The sequence below is a fragment of the Suricata suricatta genome, chromosome 12 (genome assembly GCF_006229205.1).
Source record: "Suricata suricatta isolate VVHF042 chromosome 12, meerkat_22Aug2017_6uvM2_HiC, whole genome shotgun sequence".
Taxonomy (NCBI): domain Eukaryota; kingdom Metazoa; phylum Chordata; class Mammalia; order Carnivora; family Herpestidae; genus Suricata; species Suricata suricatta.
In genome coordinates, this window is record NC_043711.1 from 98021062 (window position 1) to 98027061 (window position 6000).

At 47.3% G+C, this 6000-nt stretch overlaps 1 protein-coding gene across 3 annotated transcripts in view; it reads left to right on the forward strand.

The window, feature by feature from the left end:
- The window catches only part of TSHZ2 (teashirt zinc finger homeobox 2), a 446554-nt gene that overhangs the window by 350819 nt on the left and 89735 nt on the right, over window positions 1-6000 (forward strand). Inside the window, exon 3 of one of the 3 annotated variants that reach the window (XM_029916280.1) lies at window positions 3213-3659. The exons of the other annotated variants lie outside the window; for them this stretch is intronic. The gene's annotated coding sequence lies outside the window, so the exon portion shown is untranslated. Of the gene's footprint in view, window positions 1-3212; window positions 3660-6000 lie in introns of those variants that run through there. 3 annotated transcript variants of the gene reach the window in all.

Below are 6000 nucleotides of genomic sequence, written 5' to 3' on the forward strand. Positions count from 1 at the left end.
GGTGAGAGATGACTCTGAGGCACATTCTGTGCATCTCCCACCACTGGGAGAGCTGCAGCTGCCATGAGGTAACTTGCTCAATCACACATCCTGAACTGGTTTCGCATCCTTCCCCATTTCATGATACCATTCCCCTAACAGCACTTCTGGAATCATCTCCTATATGCACTATTTCATCTCATGTCTTTGTCTTGGGATAAACTTCTGGAGAACCCAACCAGAGGCAGGCTGTTTTAAAGTGTTTGTGTGAAAAGGGAGATGATGAGCGCCATAGCACTGAGAATCCCCCCTCCAGGCTTTGCCAAAGTCTAGGGCAGCATGCAATGCCGAGGAGTGTATCACTGGGACAGCGACTATCCCTCCACACGTGGCTCCTTCAGGACGGACTCTCGCCTGGTTCTGAACCAATCCTGAGAAACAGACGATTCTCTAACATTGAAGACTCTAGCCCCACAACCTGCTTCTGGCCTCCAGAGGTTGCTGGGTCAGACCCATAGTCATGAAGCAGTTAACACGAATGAGCAAAACTGTTCCTACTTTTTAAAAAAAATTTTAGGGGCGCCTGGGTGGCTCAGTCAGTTAAGTGTCCGGCTTTGGCTCAGACCACGATCTCACGGTTCGTGGGTTTGAGCCCAGCGTCGGGCTCTGTGCTGACAGCTCAGAGCCTGGAGCCTGCTTCAGATTCTGTCTCTCCCTCTCTCTCTGACCCTCCCCTGCTTGCACTGTCTCTCTCTGTCTCTCAAAAATAAATAAAAAACATTAAAATTTTTTTATTTTTTAAATATTTATTTATTTTTGAGAGAGAGAAAGAGAACATGAGTGAGGGGCAGAGATAGGGAGACAGCGGATCTGAAGCAGGCTCGGCACTGACAGCAAAGAGTCTAATAGGGGACTGGAACTCATGAACCATGAAATCATGACCTGAGCCAAAGCTGAACACTCAACCAACTGAGCCATCCAGGTGCCCCTTATTTCCCAGTTTTAATAAAAACGTGTATTCATAGAACATTTATCCTTCCATTAAACAATTATTTATTGAGCACCTATTACATGTTAGACACTTGGCATACATCAGTGAATAAAGCAAAGAAAACCGCCTCCCTTGTGAACTTGGAAGACACTGCTACTAAATGAATACATAACATATGGGTTATGTGAAGTGATAATTATAGTATAGGAAAGATAGTATCTTAGATAGAAAGAAAGATAGATAGAAAGTATAGATAATTATAGTATAAGGAAAATAGGAAAAAGGAGGGCTAGAGGTAAGGGTGTTGAGTTGTTTGAAGGCAGGTCAGCAAAGACCTTGCTCAAGAGTGATAAATGGCAACAGACACTCAGCCTTAACATCCAGCACTTGGCTCCTTGCCCAAGGGGTGGTGGGCACCGAGAGGGTCCAGAGAAGGCCCACCCCCAACAGGTGCTTCCACTCAGCTGCTGCAAACATCGCTGGGCCAGATGCTGAAACCTAGAGCTGCCAGATCTTCTGATTTTCCAAGGAAGACCTAGAGATTCCCTGATTTTCCAAGGGAGACCTCGCGATCCCCCTTGAGGGCTGACAGCAAGCGGCACAAAAGTTTCAGCGTCTTTAGGGTGTTCAAACTCTCCTGTCTTCCTAGCAGGTTTCAAACACAAGCCAGGAAGTTATCCTGGAGGCCTTTTACATCTGCCTTGTTCTCCACACAACCATCCCTCCTGGCCTGAGGGATGGAAAGGGGGAGGGGGGTGCAGAGGGATTGAAATCAGATCATAAATTAGCAGCATCTCATTTTCCCTTCTTCTCAACATTACCCAGAGTGCTGGAAGCATCTCCTTGCAAAGTCAGTCATTGACTGGGAAGGATGTGAGGTTGTTTCTTTCTTCAGATGCTTCCGAATGGCATGTTGCTAGAGATCCCAGTGGGAAAGCCCCAAACAGGAAAGCCGCGTTGGCTCATAGGAGCTCGTGCCTTGGCGGAGCTATGCAGACGCTTACAGGCCACCATTGCCAACTCTATAGGAACTTCCAGCGGGGGGTTTACGACCCTCTCTCATCCAAGCTGCTATTTGGGCAGAGGCCTGATTACTTCTAATGACTCCACTTCGACAGCAAGGGCCAAGTCCTCTGTCATCCTGCCGTGGGCTGGAACAGCTCAGGCTTTAGGAAAGAGATGTTCCTTGTAAAGCATGGAGGTACTAACGGCCGCGCTCCAGGACGCTGGCCCCGTGTGCCAAGAGGCAGATGGGCCAAGAACAACAATGCAAGTGTGCGGAAACCGTCCCTACTACTGCAAGGATAATTGGTTTGCCCATTACTGAAGATGTCCCAACTCTTCACTAGTCAAGAGATTCTTTGTCCTTGAATGTTGATGGTTTTCCCTGGCTCCTGAAGAAGCCAAGGCCTGAGAATCAGGAGAGCTTTTGTCATGAAGAGTGATGGTTGGAGCAGAAATGATGGGCCTGTTTTCTGCTTCTAAAACATTCCCCGAAAGGCTGGCTCTTAGCCACGGGCTCTGGGCATGTTGCATGCCAACGTGGCCGGGTGTGGTCGATGGCTCTCCCCGGGAGGGGGAGGGGGGGCAGCAGGAGGGTCTCTAGCTGGTTCATTCAGTATGTGCCCCTGAACTACACACACCAGACTATCCATGCCACCACCTCACTAGAGCTCCATTCCACCCTCTTTTGGGGGGCTTGTAGGTCTGGGGCTTTGCAAGGGGGGATTTGGACATAGAGTAAGTCAAATGGAAACTGGGCGAAGTCTTAGGGCATGTGCATATGTGCCGTTTTGGCCACGAGGTGACCAGCCTGATGCTGGATTCTAAGTGATGATGTGTTGCTCACTGCAGGTGACAGGCAATGTTTGACAGGCAACGAACATGCAGCGGTCTCCCGGCAGGGTCACCACCGCCACGTGGCATCTGGGTTTGCGGCCAGTGTGTTTCACTGCTGTCCTCAGTCAAGGCCACCTGCCTCAGTGCTCCCAAGCATGGGCGGGCCTCGCTTCTAGAAAAGCCTCTGCAGCTAAGATCTCTGGGGGCCCCCCTTCTTCATCAACTCAAGTTCCTTTTTAGTTTGAATATACGAGGATCTGTGTTTTGTTTTGGGGATGATTTTTTGGCCAAAACAGAGCACCCTGTTGCCTCCACCACCACCACCACCACACACACACACACACACACACACACACACACACACACTTTTCTTCTTTGTTCTCTCATTCTTTCCCAATTCCAGATCTTGATTCTTCAGGCTCCAAGCCAGAATCTGCCACAAGTTAGTGCCCCCAAGGCAAGGAGGACTCAGCATCCAAACATGACCCGGCACAGAGAGTGAAGAAGGGTGATCAGGGCCACGTCTCTGCACTTGAAGAATCTGAACACCTGTATCCCAGCTCTCGTGGAGAAGAGCTTCTCAGCCCACAGTCCTGGAGGGTGACTGTGGCATCTGTCACAGGGAGCAAAGGGTGAACTGTCCCCCCGCAGGCAGAGTCTCTCGTACTCCTGTATCAGAACCAGGAGCCAGGCCAGCTGGGCGCACCGCCCACCCAGTCTCTGGACAACTTTCTGGAGACCTGACATATTAATGTTACTGTCTTTCTGTCCGTGTGTCTGTCTATCTGTCATGAAAATGAGACAGCAGGAAGGATGTTTCATCTATGGAAAACCTAAATCTTTGAAAATCCTTTTTGCCTTCTGTTGCATGCAAAGACCTGGGTTGATTCCAAACATGATAATAAATGTTTCGGTGCTGAATTCCACCTGCCTGTGATCTTATGCCAGCCCCGTCTCATCCTACCTTTGTGGAAAACGACTGAGCCTCTGCCAGTCTGTTGTCTCTGCCCAAATGCAGGTGGCAATAGGCTTTCCTTCTTGGACAGTTGTAGGTGTTAAATGAGAGCAGCTACGTCAAGGGCACGGCAAATAAGGACCCATTTCCTATGAGATGTGGGAATTATTCCTAGGGTGCGGCAGGTAGATCATACTCTGTTCTATATTTTCCCCCTCTGGTCAGCAGCATGATACCATATGTCCTTGAAGATAGGAGGACCACACGTCCTTTCAAACAATAATACCCACAGATATCCATATTCTTACTCGGTTCCAGGCAATTTGAATGTATTGTCCTGGTGACAATTCCATGAGGCGCCACCAACCATCAACTGAGCTGGGCAGATGGAGGGCCTGGGCCACACATCTTGATCAGGATTTAGGGCTTTAAGTGTAGACACCACCATCCAACCTGGATCTGACTCCATAGCTCATACCCTTCACTTTCCAAATGCCAAATGATTCAGAATTTTGCTAATTTTGCAAGAGCTTTCTTCTACTTAATCCAAATTAGACTGGCTTTACTGTACACTTACGTCACAGGACAATCCCGAGATGTTAGTATTGCCCTCCCTTCCTCCCCCTCCCCCTCCTCCTCTCCTCCCCCACCCTCCTCCTCCTCCTCCTGCTCTTCTTTCCTCCTTCTCCTCCTCCTCTTTCTGGACAAGCCAAGGACTGGAAGTGAAAATCGAAAACAAATTTATTTCTCTTTGTTGTTTCACAAACGTCAGATATTAGAGAGTGATGAACACTGATGTTACACAGTAATTTCTGCACACTTGTTAATACACGATGTGGCACCCATTTCACAATTTGGACTCATGCACTTGTTTCTGCCCCTGCCCTGGGACTACTGGTCATTACAAGAGCTTGTCAAAAGCCCCAAGAAGATTGTTGTCCAGTGATATGTCTGGTTATTATTTTTTGAATTTGTGTGTTTTTAGTTGGAGGCAGGGGTCCTTGTAGAAGAGGCTGAGTTGTCAAAAGATACAAGATCTTTACACAAAATAATTACTGCTAAAGCAAACCAAAATACCTATGGTGAGGTCACCTGGGTGGCTCAACTTGTTAAGCGTCCGACTTTGGCTCAGGTCATGATCTGTCAATTCGTGAGGTCGAGCCCCGCATCATGCTCTGTGCTGTCAGCACAGAACCCGATTCTGATCCTCTGTCCACCTCTCTCTCTGCCTCCACCCTGCTCATGCTCTCTCAAAAATAAACATTAAAAAAAAAACCTACAGGAGTTCAGATTTCTTGATACTTTTAATCACCATGGCGTTATCTAAGAGTCAATCACAAACTGATAAGACCATAGGAAAACATTTTCACCTCTCATGAGCAAAATGAGAGGCAATAAAAATGATGTTGGAGGGGCCCTTGGGTGACCCAGTTGGTTAAGGGTCCAACTTCAGTTCAGGTCATGATCTCATGGCACTTGAGTTCAAGTCCTGTGTCGGGGCTCTGTGCTGACAGCTCAGAGCCTGGAGCCTGCTTCAGATTCTGTGTCTCCCTCTCTCTCTGCCCCTCCCCAACTTGTGTTCTCTCTTTCTCTCATTCTCTCTCTCTCTCTCTCTCTCAAAAATAAGTAAACATTTTTTTTAAATGTTAATGATGTTGAGCATTTTCATAAGTGAAATTTACTCAGTACAATGTATTGTACTTTATTATTTGATCTAATTCAATAATATTTACTAGGCATCATGTATCTGCCAGGCACTATTCTAAGCATCAATTAAAACAGAATCTTTGTTCTTTGTTCTTATTATAATGTGGAGAGATAATCAATCAATAAATCTGGACTATGAAGGTAGTGGCAAGTGCCACAGAAAAGCATGTGTAGAAGCACTGAGAATGAGGGAGGAAAGTCCAGCCTGAGAAGGTGACATTTTTTAAGACATTTTAATAGTTTTATTTTTGCTTTTAGTGCATAGTCTTTGCTTATTCAGTCATTTGTGGCTATAAATGGTTGGGTTATTTATTTTTTTATAATAGTTTATTGTCAAATTGGTTTCCATATAACACCCAGTGCTTCTCCCCACAAGTGCCCCCCACCATGACCATCACCCCCTCCCTCCCTCCCCCTCCCCTTTCAGTCCATGGTTCATCTTCAGTATTCAGTAGTCTCCCTTGATCTGTGTCCCTCACTCTTCCCCGCTCTCTTTCCCCCCTTCCTCTCCCCATGGTCGCCTGCCAGG